The sequence below is a fragment of the Schistocerca gregaria genome, chromosome 3, assembly GCF_023897955.1.
Source record: "Schistocerca gregaria isolate iqSchGreg1 chromosome 3, iqSchGreg1.2, whole genome shotgun sequence".
NCBI lineage: Eukaryota > Metazoa > Arthropoda > Insecta > Orthoptera > Acrididae > Schistocerca > Schistocerca gregaria.
In genome coordinates, this window is record NC_064922.1 from 121,264,606 (window position 1) to 121,280,003 (window position 15,398).

General features: G+C 43.0%; 1 protein-coding gene across 2 annotated transcripts in view; it reads left to right on the forward strand.

Moving 5' to 3' along the window:
• Positions 1–229: 229 nt before the first annotated feature.
• The window catches only part of LOC126353858 (calmodulin-like), a 732,664-nt gene continuing 717,495 nt past the window's right edge, over positions 230–15,398 (forward strand). For both annotated transcript variants that reach the window (XM_050003024.1, XM_050003025.1), the window contains exon 1: positions 230–315. The gene's annotated coding sequence lies outside the window, so the exon portion shown is untranslated. The remainder of the gene's footprint in view (positions 316–15,398) is intronic.

Sequence of the window (15,398 nt, forward strand, 5' to 3'; positions counted from 1 at the left end):
CAAGTGACCGCCCGCCGTCCGCGGGAGCACGTGCACGCGTGCTGCCCACGTGGCGTGCGGCGCCGTTTGCGGCCTCGTTCCGATTCCTGGCCGCGTCTATCGACGGAGGCGGCGGCGGCGGTGGCGGCGGGCGGCGCCTGGGCGCGCGTGCGCCGTGGGGGGCGGCAGCGGGGGCGGTGGGGGCGGCGGGGGCGGCGGCGGCGGCGGCCGGCAGTGCGGCCTGCGCGCGCCCAGCCTGCCCACGCCACGTGACAGCGCGCCGTCGCATGGCCCGCGCCTCCACCGACGCCGACGCCACCGACGCCGCTCTCTCACGTAAATACCGCAGCTGCCTGCCGGCTCGGGCGAGCCGCCGCGCCGGGCCTAGCGCTGCTGGCTGCTGGCTGGCTGGCTGGCTGTTGTCACCTCGTGCCGCGCCGTTCGCCCCCAGCACGCACCCCACTCCGGCGTCTGCCGCACCTCAGCTGGTCGGTCGTACCAATTACCGCGTCATACGGACCTGACACTGAGTGTGCATTTACAGCGAGTATCTGAAATTTTCTGATGTGCTATCACACGTTGTCTTTTACTGTTTGCAAAGTGTTTTAAAGTGAAGAATCTTCGTCATTAGCAGCTAGTTACTAAAGCTTTAGTTAGGTTTGTTACCTAAATTGTCTTCGTAACAGTACAGTACTAGGAATAAGTGCACACACATGAAAATAGATAACATGTACTACGCGTTATATGTCGCCACACCTGTTCCGCACAACAGCCGCTGAACTGTACGAAGCGTTAATTCGTACGACGAATGATATGCATATATCTGAATCTCTATGTGCGGAATGTATATGATCTCTTCCAGTGTACTCTCGCGTACCCATAAGCGTTATTGGTGGAGAGTTTTAATGTCAGAAGTCTTGCTGTCAAGTGGAAACTTACAGAGTAGTGTGTTCAGATTCTCACATTAAACACTTTTGTTTCGTAAAAGATATATGCGCATAGCTACACCTGCAGCTACTGTGAAAGGCTTTAATAAGTTTCACTAATTTCCGCCTATCAATGGGCCTTCTTCTGCCACTGATAGAGAAAATTGTCATTACATTTCGCATACTGATGCATTATACATAGTTGGCGTTATATTAAATTAAATAGGCAACCATCAGTGTTATAATTACATGCCACTAATTCACTCTTGATATCCTGACACACCTGTAGTTTCGTAGCAAAAGATGGCAAGTACGCTTGTTGTAAGACTTACCTAACATATTCTTAACGATAAGGAGGGTATTTATCATTTTTTGCAAGGAAACTACATTGTGTCCAGATGTCAAAATTGTATTACTGGCATGCACCTGTAACTATGATGCTTGCCTATTTCCCGCAGTATTAAAAGAAGCATGTGAAACGCTAAAGGAAGCAAAATGCTGTATCGGATCACTATTAAATGATGCAGCATCTATAGACGGAAACCACTAGCAACTCAATAAATTTTTTGACAGTAGCTTTTGTGTAAGATATTGCAGCTATAGACCTTAACATTACAAAAATACTTCTATGACGGTATCGCACATTCGTAGTTGTCTTGCACAGAAACTGACTGTAATTGGTAAAGTACTAACGAAACTAATTATAGCGTTGTCCGAAGCCTAGCAAGGAATCTGTATGCCTATGGAGAAACTGAACTCTTCAGACACACTTTCCCATCTTTATAAATGTTGTTTGTCGACTGTTGCTATTTCAATAAACCTTGTTCTACGGTGGCTAGTTACAAAGTAATTCGTTCGGTTTTCGTTTTGGTTGTACTGCATTTGGAACAATTGGAGCTCAGAAAATAAGTGCAGTATCAAATATGTGTTTCGTCATTGTATTCCCATTTCCGACTGCTGTAAGTTTTCACAAATTTTTGATTCCATGGCAGCATGTCGGTCATTTAGCCTATACTTCCCTGTAGTTGGATTAACATCATCTCAAGGAAATGTGCCTCCTCTATCATGCAGAAATTCATACACACGTGAATCGGCTCATTCACAGTGTTTGTTTACGTTCAATTATAACGTTATATGACGCTAGGAAAAGAGAGGCAGAACGACACACGCCTAAACTTATACGAAATACCTATGTAAACTCTGAAAACTCTACAAAATGGAAACCGGCGTAACACGGGCTGTAACTTTATTACTTAAATAGTTAATAACTAAATTGCAGACATTCCAAAAACAAAGTTTATAACGTGTGAACGTAATTTGTATTGTGTTTATAAAGGAACCTATCCATTGACTCACTTTACGTAATGCTGGCAACGAGCACTTTGTCCATATCCTCTGCAGTTTTTTCTCTCTAATTTTGTTTCCCTAATTCTCAGGCTTACATAAGGAGGAATACGTCGTGCATAGGTTTATGTATACAAAGTCTCCTGGTTATCCTGAATGTCTGAGACACAGCACCCTGCACCGCTTCAGAATGCAACTTGGCAATGACTGTACTCATTTTAAACAACGGTTCTGTACTTATTCCTACGTGTCTTACGGTACTCGTTGTCATTCTCGTATGAATCACACTTCCCTACCTCTCATACACGAAACGTGGTGTTGAAGGGAAAACTGAACCGGGTACAAGAGCGTTTACCATCAGTCAGTGCAAACAGTTTCTCTACCACCACGATATACGCCCCGGATTGCACGCAGTTTAGCCAAAGTGCTGGTATTATCAATACAATTGAGTAACGAAGGAAATTAAGGTAACTGAACGAATGAGTGCTCCATAGAGACACTCTGGAGGGATTCTGGTGCTACGAAAAGTCCATAGACAAGTTTACAACGCAGTAGAGTTAGGACTGGCACTGCAGACCACTTATTTCCGCTTTAAAATGCTATCCAGTTGTGGTTTGAGAAACAAATTGAGTTTCATATTGCTGTTTATTCAGAATGTTACCGAACTGTTCAAGCGTAACAAATGACATGGTACTAGTCTCCTAGTGCTGGAATGGGATAACTAATTCTACACTAATTGTTTCAGTCACGTACGTTTCTTCAGGTCCAGATCTCGCACGATAACAATAAATTACTAACGGTAGGTTGCAAAAGTCAGTTGGAGATGTCATGTTACAAAAAAGTGAATGGAGAAGTGTGTCTTTCAGACTTTCCACATACCATTGTTCTTTTCATAGCAACTTTTTTGCTGAACATTTCGCTTTCTTTCCTTAGACTGCAACTGTCATATCCTAATAACTGTAGCTACAGATAGACACATGGAGAGAACCTGTTGTATTCAACTGAATCGTCATTGACCGGCCGGTAACAAACCTTTCATTTCGGGCTCACCAGGTGAATCATACGCCAGTATCAACAGTGATTTGTGACGTGGGAAACAGAGTACTTCGCTGGTGATCCCTTCTCTTCAGGCTGATATCAAAGACGTAAAAATTATTGCAATGGTATAAAATTTTCTGCATTATTATTTATTTTCCGCAGGGTGTCATTTTCGGCTAATATGTCACTTTGAGGTGGTATGTGCAAAGATCACACCGCAATGGCATGAAACATTAATAAAGGATATAAACAGAAATTGTCCGTAATTAGGGCGCAGAGCATCGGAAAAAACTCGTACTTAGATTACAATGTGTCAAATGTAGTCATTCTACAGACTTCGCTGATGTTCTTACTGCATGAATGTTTTCTGATATATCTTTAAAAGGTTGTGTTTACCCCTGAAGTATTCCAGTTTTTATTTTTCCTTATATAATTAGCTATACGAAATTACCGTTCGCAACTATCGCAAAGCCACTGCATTATTTACCGTTCCTTTAGGCATACGTTACTAAATTAGATTATCTGACGTTTACATGGAGTCAGCTGCATTCACTCATACTAGTATTTAACGATGGTAGCAACTGGCACATCTGTACGTTAGAAACTACCTCGCACGTAACCTGACTTCTGTGTTAATTCATTTAAAATTATTATAGACTTACAGTTTTTAAATAAACTGATTTATGTAGCGTAATTCATCAATTTTTCGAGTTTAGGTACCTCTGAATGCTTACGAGAATTCTAGACATTTCCGTGGTGTCCCTTGCACCCACTTTCGCGCTAAACTTTGTCAGTGTCTAAGTATCATTATTGTTAAACTTACAATTCTGTAGATTATAGGAGGAAAAGAAGTCTACTGTGCGTTTCGTATCTTGTAAACAGGAAACAGCAAGTCTTTTGCTGAAGCCAGCAAACAATAAACTGTTCTGAATGCGCCTCTTCGCCTGTAAGGTGATGCTGAGGATTTGTTTTCCTCCTCAGTTGAGTCTCCTGCTGCATATTAACGACCTACCGCACAATATTATTATTTTTCTTTTAAATGAACACACCACCACTTGACTGTATTGTTATTTTATTACGACCAAAGTTTCGACCTTCTGTGACAATTTCAAGAGGTTGAGTTTATGTCATTAACACATATTGCAGGACATACATGTTAATGATATAAATAGCATAAAAGGCCGAAACGTAGATCGTAATTAAATAAACAATAATACAGTGAAATAGCAGTATGTTCATTTAAAAATTATTTACAACTTTTGCTCAGCAACATCAAAAACAAATTTGCAATTTTTTCTATTAGGAGATGTTACAAATGAACTTGCACAAATGGTGGAATATAACGCAAGTGGTTTAAAAAGTAGCGCAGTATATAATACCAGCATGAGGCCAACGAGATAAAAATTCTTGCTTAAATGCAACAAAAGTAAGTAATAAATAGCGTGTAACGTAACCCTTGCAATTTCACAGTCGTCCACCACACTGTATCAAATAATATGTGAAGTTACACAATGAAAAATTGTATGTACATGTACATCCCTCTTGACGTATCGCATTCAGGACGTTGATCGTGAACTTAGTACTGCTCTCTGTGTCAAAACTATAATCTCCGCTGCCATAGTCAATTAAGTCTGATACCGTCTTTATTCTGCTTGCTTCCATATCGTCGTATCCTGTAATGTCGTATGTTCTGCACTCACACGGGATGTTTCAAAACGGTATTGTGAAAATATACAAATTCTGTGGTTTATAACATGGTCTGATTCAGAAACAACTGCGTTTTTCTGTTGCGCACAGCAGAGAGAAACGATATTACGTTCATATTATACGAATGCTTGGTGTGTGTTCTTTCGGACATTTCTTCAACGATGAACAGAGAAATGTGTGCCTTCCTGCAATTGGCAGTTAAGTAGACTTCCAGCTGAAATGAGAAACAGTAATGACTGACAAGTCATAAACTGTAGCAATAAACGCTCAAAGCAGCCCAAATAATCTATAAAAATGAGTAAGTAACTGATGGACTCTAGTACTAGGAAAACATTAAGCCATCTAGTACACCCAACACAGTTCATAGTTAGGAAATATCATTCTGTTCACGACAGACGTGCATAAAATGTTTACTACAGTCGACAACATTGTCCATAAATGTGAATAACTCTCCAACTTCTTTTAACGCAAGCTTCAGCTGTGAGGTTTTGACTGTTTTTTATTCACATATTTTTTACAGCACGTTTTCCGTGGCGATTTCGTTCCCCATACTTGGCTTAAAACATGTGTGATACATAGCTTTGTAACATCTGACAACTTACAATAGCTAGGTCAAATGCAAACAGAGCAAAACCGTTTTATTTGCGGCATTAAATAACCAGAGAAGTGTATTGTATTCTGAATTACGCCTATTCAATTATTTAAAGATCCCGATATCCGTCAGAACATGCGCTTCACGAAAAGATAACTTACTAGCTTCTCTCTTTCTCTAGATAGCTATGATTGTTCGCTGTGCAGTAAACCCTGCGCGTCAGTTAAATCAGAGATAGTAGGCATATTGGAGCGCGTAGTGGCCGATTCTGCAGGAAACTCGCAGTCTGTAATTCATATCCATTGAACAGTTCTACTACATTCCATTTTTACCATCTTGAAAACGCGATTTCGAAATATTTAATGTTCTCTCTCTTGTTTTGGAAGCGCTATTGTCGTTACGACACACATCATAATTAAGTCAACACTGTCTCACAGAGTTGTGGTTGATTATTTTTGGAAATTACTGTAGTTAGAGGTAACGATTCTCTTAACTACAGAAAACGAGGAAATGTCCGGATTATGTGAGGCAGTTAGGAGTACTACAGACATCATTTCAACATAGCCGAAGAGACAGACTTTGCGGTTCACACACATGAGATTCGTTCACTTGTGTAGAAGACTGTGTGTATCTTCCGCAAGAGGGTACTTCATATTAGGGACTCCTGCATCACCCTACGGCGCTCGCTGTTATCTAAATTGTCTTCTTGAGGGAACTGTAGAATATTCCAAGACTTCTCGTTTATTGATAGTTCCTGAAACTTAGTAAGTGGGCTTTCTCGAAATAGTTTGCATCTATCTTGATGCGCCTTTAATTTCACGTTTTTCATTGTTTCAGTCAAGCTCTCCCGTAAGTCAAAGAAGCCTTTGACCTTCGTTGTATACTTGCAGGATCCTCTATTAGCCGCATACAGTATGGGTCACTCACACTTGAGGGGTATTGATGGACGAGACGCAGGGTGTTGTTTAAGCACTCTCCTTTTCAAACTGACTGCACCTTCTCAGTATCCCACTGATGAGAATGAGCCCAAGTGATCATTCGATTCGACATCTCCCTAAACTGACACATCCACGTGTGAGTGGTTCCTGTTGTGACCTGCTACCATTTGCAGTCTAACGATACTACGTTTCTACCTTTTGGGAATTGCACGACTTAACATTTGTGGACACCGGAGTGCTGCCGTTAGCTCATTTCTTGTCTACAATATCCCCAATTGCCATTATTGTCCAGAAATAGTTACAACGGAAATTATTTTCCACTGAGCTTTAGGGAATGTATTTGTTGCTCGTATGTTTATCTGAAAAAGAACGCTCGTGTTTATCCCATTGTGAACATGGTTATTACTTCTGAACTCAGGAGAGACTACAGTCACACACGGCATAAGTTACGTTTGTTTCTTGATGATGATTATTGCATAGATCGACCTACGGTCCGCCATTGAAATGTTTGGTCCGCTTCTTCTTCCTTTTCAAGGTATATTAAGCCATATGACTCATATTCTCATGACTTCATATGTCTTGCAACATCCGTCTAACTGCGGCTTGTATTTGTGGATACTTATTTGTATTCTGTTATTTGTGACCCTATTTAACGAACGGCACCCGACCACCTTATCCCACTACCATTGCCGACAACGTGGAGAAGAATAACAAGATGACATAAAGGGCTTAAAGAGAATGCCGACGTGATTGCTTTTAAATGGGCACGGCCCACGTTGTAATGTCAGTGTTCCATCTTATATTAAATAGTTATCGATGGAGCATAAATATCTAACCTTATTCCGTTTTTAAAGTTTAAAAAAATTCATCCTCCACCATGCCCATCCCTCTTTTACAGTAGTTTCATCACCCCGCAAAATTTTTAGTCTTCATCCTTCTATTAGTAGAATTTAAGGTTCCGTCTCGAACTATTATTAATATGTCTACATTCGAAACACATCCAGTACATTCCACAAGCTGTTTGCACTTGTAATTTGTCTACCTCGGCGGTTTTCCCTGATACTGTTCCTTCCAGCAATAAGTTTACTGTTCCTGTTTGAGGAAGAGGTCGCCTCACCTGCTTGCCGCTTAACACGGCGATGTTCCTGCATCGACTTCTTTCCATGCTTGTTTTTTCTTTCTATAAACACTTAGTTTCTTATTTTATCCGTCTACTTAACTTTTAACACACTTCTATTGCACGGCATAGTGTTCCTGTGAACCAGATTTTCTTCATCTATTTACACCTTTCTGGCTACCGCTGCCTCATGCAATCTCGCTTCCTCAACAGGAGAAGTCTTCCACATCTCCCGCATTCCATTCGCGGATGGAATATGAGAATAAAAATTCTCATTACTGCTGTGTATGCGTTCTTATTTCTCTAATCTGGACATCAGACGAAATTTAAGTTGGAGGAAGCAGTAGATTTTACACTTCTTCTACAACTCGGGGAATTCAGTTCTTTGAGAATAAAACTCTAAACGATTCAAAGTGATTTTTTTCGGTGTGTGCTACGGCAGTTTGACCAGCGCTTCCGTGGCCCTTACGCATCGGTTAAGCAAATTTGCCACAAAGTTCTAATTTGCGACACCTCTATATCTTCCGTTAACCTCACTTGCTGAGTATCTAAGACGGTGGGCAAAAGAATTAATCATATCCGTTTTAGCTATGTTGGTCTGCAACCAATATTCTACGCTTTATACGTGATCCTTTCCGTTCATCCGTTATTATAAGCATTCTTTACTTTCTGTCAGAGCCAGAAGTCGTCTACTAATAGTGTCGTTGACGTCCTTTCCTTATGTAAATTTTATTTATTTTGTGATATTTTCTCTACGTTCATGTTTTGGCATTCCAACATATAAACTAACAAAAAGTGCGTTTCCTGGTTTCTGGAAGGATTATTGTCATTGTAATGTGCATCAATGGAACCCTGTTACTTTATTACCAACAGTTGGATAGCAGGGTCCGGATACGCCATCATCTAGGTGAACGGTTCCAAAGTGGTAAGGGCAGTATTAACTACTGGGGACATTTACCAGGGGTTCCAAGCGACCTGCAGTACTAAGCGAGGGCACCACTCAGCCTAGGACTAGGTTTCGGACTACGTGGTTCTCCTCACGCTCTTCACGCTCGATCTCTTTCCCGATGGCGATGGTATCTTCTAGCAGGATAACTGTCTGTTTCACAAGGACAGTTGGTCTGAGAAGTCCGCTGTTCAACTGATCTGATCCTGAAGACCAGTATATATGTCGCCATCAGGCGGCAGCTCGAATCCCACAAGCCACTGTCCAGTAATTTACGCGATTAGTGTTACCAGTGCGTAGACATGTGGTGCGACATACGTCCAGAAACACATCAGGGCCTGGTCGAATCCATGACACGCAGATAACTCCTATTCTGCGTTCCAAATATGGACCGACACGCTGTTAATGGTGGTCACAATGTTTTCAATGAAGGCAACTGTTGTCTTTGTTGTTGTCATTTATTCGAACTAAGGCATTTTAATTATTTCTGATTATAGTCGCTTGTCCGGAGTGTCCTCCTGAAAACCCACTTGAGTACAATTTTTGTGGTGACAAGTGTTTGCCTTCGTAAGGGCAACAGAAAACACGCTCACGACTCTGAGAAAGAAATGACTGCGAAGACTGTGAAACTTCTAGTCTAATGCTGATCGCCTTACACACTATCTCCCGCGCAATGGATTGTACTGACAGCAGTGTGAATTACTATGACAGTTACTGGATCCGGGGAGACGTACTGACCCCGTATCGAATCAGCCCAGTGCATTAACGACAAAGGCCAGTATTCTGGCAGCCAGGATGGGGTTCATAGACAGTTTTTCACATCCGAATTGATGAATATTGGGCTGGTACTCACATCTCGCCTCCGTTAGGCGATTCAAAAACATTCTAAACACATTTTCACACTTATGCTTTGGATAACACTCGATGCAGACGTATGGGGTACACGCATTCCGTACCGGGCAGAAAGGACTGGTGAGAGGAACTGATCCGCCCACCGTCTACTACTAAATCTACCAAATCCTGATAAGGGATAAGGTAAACTAAAAGAAGAAAGAGAGGGAATCTGAAAACTGTGAAAGTTATATAAATGCCAAATCTCAGACTTAAGAACACCAAAAAGAACTTCTCTCTAAGCATTTGGTGCTAGCTGCGATTCTGAACATCAGCTTGCTGTGTGTGTTCTTATTTAAAAAAAAATACAAAAAAAAAGATAGAAAATTACGTAATATGCCGGGTGGTCAGAAACAGTTTGAAAAGTTTGTAAAGGTGCTGAGAAGTATTTGTTAAGGAAAGAGTACGATAAGTTGTGCCATTTCTGAGTTAATTAGTGTTGAAGTTAGCCAATCAGGCGGTTGCATGCAGGATTTCAAGCTACCAGCCAGAGACGGTGTCGCCTAACGTGTTGTTTGTTTGGTTCCATAAAACCCGTGAATAGATCGATACAAAAACTGGAAATGGTATGGCAATAAGGGTCGAATCCGAGCCATAGGCTGAGCAGTCTCGTAAGTTATCTTCTACCCTATGAGAACAGCTGATACTAATGGTATCTGGTAGGCCACTTGAATTTCCTCGGGTAATGGCATGGTTGGCTAACTTCAATGCTAATTAACTCGGAAACAAAGGAACGTATCATTTTTTTTCTCTTAGCAAGTGTTTTTCACCTCAGCCTACCTTGCAACAGACTTACAAGCTTTTCAGACAGTTTGTGACACTCAAACCTCCAGATGTAGAGTATGAACGAAAACGCCGATTTTGTTCGTGCTGTGTGCTGTAGTCCGGTAGGATATGGGTAAACGGTAATTAAAAGTGTCACCAGAACTACGGAGGACAGGAAAAGCGTGTTTGTGAGTAACTGTATTGTCGATCACGAGTGGGTGAGAAGGTACAGCGTTCGGTCGTCGTATCAGAGGTCCCTCTTGCAAAACCCAATGATAATTTTTAACTGTTTACGTGTGAAACTGGGGGAAATGATTATCCTGACATCTAAAAGGACTTTTCGGAATTTGTAGCCTTGTTGTTTTGGTAGTCTGCTTTTGCTTCGCTAGTTGAACGTTATGTACTTTTTTATTCATATTTTTTTTATTATTAATTATTATTATTGTTATTACTATTACTCCCGCACGTGTGTTGCAGTTGTTCCTTTATTTTTCTGCTGTGATCGTATATTCTGTGAAATTACAAATGTACTCTACAGGTTTACTACTTTCAAAGAAACGAAGCGGACTGCCAAGAGAACACTGCTGTAAACACAAGACAGCTCTTCCACATACAATAAAAACATTGATCCAAATAATACATTGAGGCGTAATACAGTGAAAATATTTGACGCCATTAGTGACTGAAACCCGAGACCCCGAGTACGAGGATCTAACGCTGTACCAGCTTCACCACGGAAACAACATGTGGTACTTAAAGTTATGTTTTTGATGTTCTCCGTAGTTCTAGTGTTATTTTTAATTAAAGTTAACGCTTGTTGTACTGCACAACATCACGACTTCAAACTAAATCGGAGTTTTGGTTGATACTCTAGCAACATACAACGTTTGGTAGCGATCCGAGTGTCTGACATCTGACGATTTAGGTCTGAGCAACTTTTATAACAAAACTAGTGGCATTTTGAAATGTAAAAGATATTTACAAGGAATACTTGGGGCACTTTGAAATGTAAAAGATAATTAAAGTGTCTGTGCAGTCAAATTGAGCATGTTATCATTTTATGGGTTACTGCACGCCGTGTGGTTACGCAAGAATGTGGTTGGGAATATAAGACAAGGAATTTTGGAAAAAACTGTACACGAAACTGATAACTTGCTGCATTAGAAAACCAATCTTTTTACAGAATATGCAGACGTACATTGAACCTTCTCAGTCAGCATCGAAATTTAAACAGAGCACAAAAGAAACATCTAGCGTTTCTAGGCGCTCAGTACGGAACCGCGCGACTGCTATGGTCTCAGGTTCTAATCCTGCCTCGGGCATGGATGTGTGTGATGTCCTTAGGTTAGTTAGGTTTAAGTAGTTCTAAGTTCTAGGGGACTGATGACCACCGATGTTAAGTCCCATAGTGCACAGAGCCATTTGATCCATTTTGAACAAAAGAAACAAATCACCGAACAGGAAACATGATATTGTGATATCATGGAATCGAAGTGATTTATTGCTGAATAATGGTTTCGAATCTAACATGATAATAGATATCAGTAGCATGTATGGATATTGCGGTCCACGTAGAACCGTCCCTGAGACTCTTTGACAATGAATTATGTTCCATTTTCAGTCGGAATGCCAAGCAATAGGACATTTCCTGTGAGTAATCATGACGTCGGAAAACCAGGCTCTTCCGAGATGAACACAGCTGACTACATTTTAATGTGTAGCGATTTCGCAAACGGATTAGCAACAGCAAGATGTGATACAGCAACCTTAAAGTGCGTGATCGATCAGAAACGATACCAAAAGAAGGGCAGAACTCACGAGCAAGCAGGACCGCGCCCTGCCAAATTCAGAAGAAAGTTCGCAAGCCGTCTGATTAGCAGCCACAAATCAAAGAGACTTCTGCAAGACAAATCTCGCGGTCAGCCAGACCAGAGAGCTGTGCAAGGCAGTCCACCATTCATAGCGTGTCTACATGCGTCGCCCTTAGAATAACGCAGGAGAGCTTTATATCAACGGATCAGGTGGTTATAATTACAGAGGCCGCGCAGGATTAGCTGAGCTGTCTGAGGCGCTGCAGTCATGGACTGTGTGGCTGGTCCCGGAGGAGGTTCGAGTCCTCCCTCGGGCATGGGTGCGTGTGTTTGTCCTTAGGATACTTTAGGTTAAGTAGTGTGTAAGCTTTGGGACTGATGACCTTAGCAGTTAAGTCCCATAAGATCTCACACACATTTTATTTTTGAACAATTACAGAGAAGCTAGTCGCAGAGGTCAAGTATAGGCTGTAATTATCGTATGGCAACGAAATTTGGTAAATATTCTAACGTGTTAATGCGGAACCGATGTATGCTGGAAAAAAATAGTTCCAGTTTTGGCGAACAGCTACAAATCTGGCGCTGTGGAAGAAAGAAACACGCAAAAAAAATAATTCTTTGCGTAATTGATTAGGAAAGGGACGTGGGCACAAAAGATCAGACAAGTGATTTTACTAGTAACTGCCGCTTATACAGTTTGTTCAATATGAACACGGGAGATGTCGACGAGATGCTTCATCCGTAAAACAATGTTATGAACAGTTTCTGCCAGTTTTACCAGGGTAATATAAGCAGCGTGTTCTTATATACTGCCCTTCAGATCAAGTAGATACTGAACGTGTCCCTGGGAAGCGTATTCTTTCTGATATTCCCAGGGCCAAAAGTCACATGGATTCTGATCAGATGATCTTGCAGGTCTTGAGCCTGCTAAACATCTAGAGGAAACAAATTCGTGGAACGTTGTATTAATCAGATCTTTCACTGGGAAAGCGATATCAGGTGTTGTCCCACGTTGCTAGAAAGCAGTGGTTTCCACACAGCTGCGCTTTTCCAAAGCAGATATCACATACCGTACAAGGAAGCGTCGATGCCGGTCGCGGTGGTCTCGCGGTTCTAGGCGCGCAGTCCGGAACCGTGCGTCTGCAAGGGTCGCAGGTTCGAATCGTGCCTCGGGCATGGATGTGTGTGATGCCCTTACGTTAGTTTTTTTTTTTTTTAAGCGTCGATTATGCGCAGACGTCACAGTACACCTGACAGGCTATCCGGATGTATTGTCTTCGAAGAAGAACGAAACAGGAATAAAAGTGCTTGTGATTCCATAGCATACAGCGAGTGGAATGGCTCTTCGTGCACAACGCGCTGTTTAACAGTACCCCAAATTCGTCAATTCTGTGATTTCACTGCACACTGTAGTGTAAGATGTGCCTCGTCCCTCCATAGAGTACTGCCCGGCCACATGCAACCAAGTTCGATCCACGGCAGACAAAATCTGAACATTTCTGCGGGTCATGAGGTTTCAGTTGCAGAGCGCTAGCAGCACCCGGGACACACGCTACACGGACACTTACAGCAGCAGCCTCGTCAGTAACTTCCACCGGAATGGGACCACTTGCTCTTCCAGGTGCCACACCACGCTCACCAGTTATCATCTTGTTTTTTAAACCACTTAATGACGTCGGACCTCTGGCTGACCTTTCAGTCGGCGATACTCAGTGCAGCACTGTCGTCCACATAAAGCAGTATCACCAACAGCGCACTGTCTTTCTTCTCGATAGCCATACTGTTCACTCACTTTATGGCTTGGCAAATGACAGCGTAGACGTCATATCGTCATACAAACAGTGTACGGCCGGCCGGTGTGGCCGAGCGGTTCTAGGAAATTCAGTCTGGAACCGAGCGACCGCTACGGTCCCTGGTTCGAATCCTGTCTCGGCCATGGATGTGTGTGGTGTCCTTAGGTTAGTTAGATTTAAGTAGTTATAAGTTCTAGGCGACTGATGATCGGAGATGTTGAGCCCCATTGTGCTCAGAGCCATTTGAAACATTTGAACAGTGGACAGCGGCAGTTCTGCATCTGGTTGCGATAACTGGAATTAATTTTTTTCGAGGATGAATCGGTTCCTGTTTAACGCATTAGCATATTACGCCGTAAGATAATTATGGCTGACACTGAAACATCGTGATTAGCTACACCTTAATTGTAACCGCCTGGTATCAATGAAACGAGTCGCAGCAGACGTTTTTCAATAGCCACAGCTAAACGTGAATGTGGATGATCGAAAGGACTCGCTGGTCACGTTACATCTGGATGGAATAGGAGGTTCGTGATGAGGACGTTTGGTTTGTGGGGCGCCCAACTGCGTGATCTTCAGCGCCCGTACCAAGTCCCAGTGTTTACACAGTGCAATCTAGCCTCTGTCACGAATGAGGAGGAGGACAACACAAAACCCAGTGCCAGGGCAAAGAAAAATAATCCCCCACTCGGCCGAGAATCGAACCCGGTACCCCTGGTTCCAGAGGCGGCAGCGCTAGCCACAAGACCACGGGCTGCGGACAAGCAGATTCGTGCAGTATGTCTCGGATATTTTCCCATCCCTCTGATCGTCCGTGCAGTGGGATGCAGCAAGGCGCGCCGCTCGGCAGAGTCCCGCCCCAGCCGGCAGTTGGTGGGTAGCAGAGAGAACCGAGGCAATGCGGCGGCGCCTCGGCTCGGCAGCCGTCCTCCAGAGGCAGCGGGGCGGCCGCGGCGGTCCCTCCTGAATAAGTGAGCCGCAGCGGGCGCGGATTTCGTGGCAGCCGCGCAGCGCCACTCAGCCGAGCGCCGCTTGTGTACACAGTCGACACGGACGATCGATAGCCGCTTCCGCGAAGCGCTCGTCGCCTCTGATTCTTCTGATTAAATGTTGCCGCTGCGCGGGCTGCGAGCTCATCTCCCGGAATCTGGACTCTGTCAACTGGAATGCGGCAGATGTACTGAAGGAAGCGTTCTCTGAAGGAACACTGCAGACTCATTCTCGGTAATGTAATTCTCTTTGTGTCTCTATTCTTCCTGTTCTGCACTCACTTAGGAAACACATGGTGAAGGTGTATATTCTCCCAATGATGTAGCTGAATCTATTTTCCTTATGTATAAAAGGAGAAAAGAAACCCGCTGTGTCAGCTTCAGTCATTCATCATCAGATACGGTGTGGAGGGGCATCGGGACAGTGGACAGTACTTCCAGCTGTTGCTGAAGTTCCAACCCTGGAACCGCTACCTCTCAGTCATGTAGCTCCTCATTTAGTATCATGAGGATGAGTGCCCCCTCACACCGTTCAGTCCTCCCGCCAAGGAAAAATCCCTGA